Source organism: Lutra lutra, chromosome 4, assembly GCF_902655055.1.
Source record: "Lutra lutra chromosome 4, mLutLut1.2, whole genome shotgun sequence".
NCBI classification, from domain to species: domain Eukaryota; kingdom Metazoa; phylum Chordata; class Mammalia; order Carnivora; family Mustelidae; genus Lutra; species Lutra lutra.
In genome coordinates, this window is record NC_062281.1 from 90,123,798 (window position 1) to 90,125,168 (window position 1,371).

Sequence of the window (1,371 nt, forward strand, 5' to 3'; positions counted from 1 at the left end):
TAAGCCGCTGAGCCACCCTGGTGCCCTGCTTCAATGTATTCTTAAAATTTCTTCTTTAATTTCCTGATTATTCTGGAAATTCATTCTATTCTGCCTTCCCATTAAACACAAAAGCAAGGATGCCTGCGTGGTTCAGTCCGTTGAGCCGCTAACTTCAGCTCAGGCAATGATCCCAGGGTCCTGGGATCAAGTCCTGCTTCCGGCTCCTTGCTCGGCAGGGAGCCTGCTTCTCTCTCTGCCTCTGCCTGCCACTCTGCCAGCTTGTGTGCGCTCTCTCTCTCTCTCTGATAAATAAATAAATAAAATCTTTTAAAAAAAAAAAGCAGGATGTCATAACAACCTTGTCTTCAAAAAACAAAACACAAAAGCAGTGACCCTTTTCTTTCATCGTCCTATATTATTGTCCCAATAATAGTAATGTAGTGCTATGGTTGTAAAGTGCTATGGCAGTAATTTGTACTCCCTTTTAATCCTCACAAAACCCTGTAAAGTGTTAATATTCCTGGATCCACTTTGCAGACATAGAAACTGAGGTTCAAAGAGGTTACTTCAGTCCTCCTAAATCAAACAGACCTTAAGTAGCAGGGAAGGTGGCATCCAAGATCTGGGCTAGCCTCAGAAATCTAGCCTCAACGACAATATTAAGTAAGGCCCTATGAGGACTGGGACAGAGGTTCTGAGGGAGAGGGCTCCCAATCAATAATACCGACAAATACACAAAACCCAAACCACAGGTCCAGCTTCAGGGCGTGTTTTTATTTGTTTAGTTGTACATGGTTTGTTCTTGTTTGGAAGAAGGGGTTACGATCACTCACCTCTCCCGACCTTGCTCTGGCTCTGCCCAGCCCCTCCCTGGAGGAACCGACGTCCAGAGGCTGGAAGCCAAAGCCTACCCAGGCAGGCGGTGACCTCTGAGGCAGGACCACGGCCTCGAGTCGCGCCGCTAACGGCGAAAGACTGACGCGGTTGGACCGCGCCATTCCCGAAGCGATAAGGGGCGTAATCTTGGCAGCGTCCTTAAACATGAATAGGAAAAGGGTGGTGAGGGTAACCATCTTCCCCGCCCGCTCTTTTTCTCCGCTCCCCGCCGGGCCCGCCATCCCACAGCCTAATTTACTAAGAGAGTCTTGTGGAATAGAGGGAGGGGGAGAAAGCCACTCACAGCAATTACGGTAACTCGGTTGCTAACACAAACGGGCTCATTTCCATATAATTTGCATGTTCTGGTACTAATGGAAGTACCGGACGTGTCTGTACTTCCTTTCTAACAGGGCACCCGCACCCACCTACGGACCTGCCGCTCTCCGCTCTAGGACAGGAGCCCCTTTCCCTTATCCAGTAAATTTTACTACCTTCTCGGTTCCCTAGCCT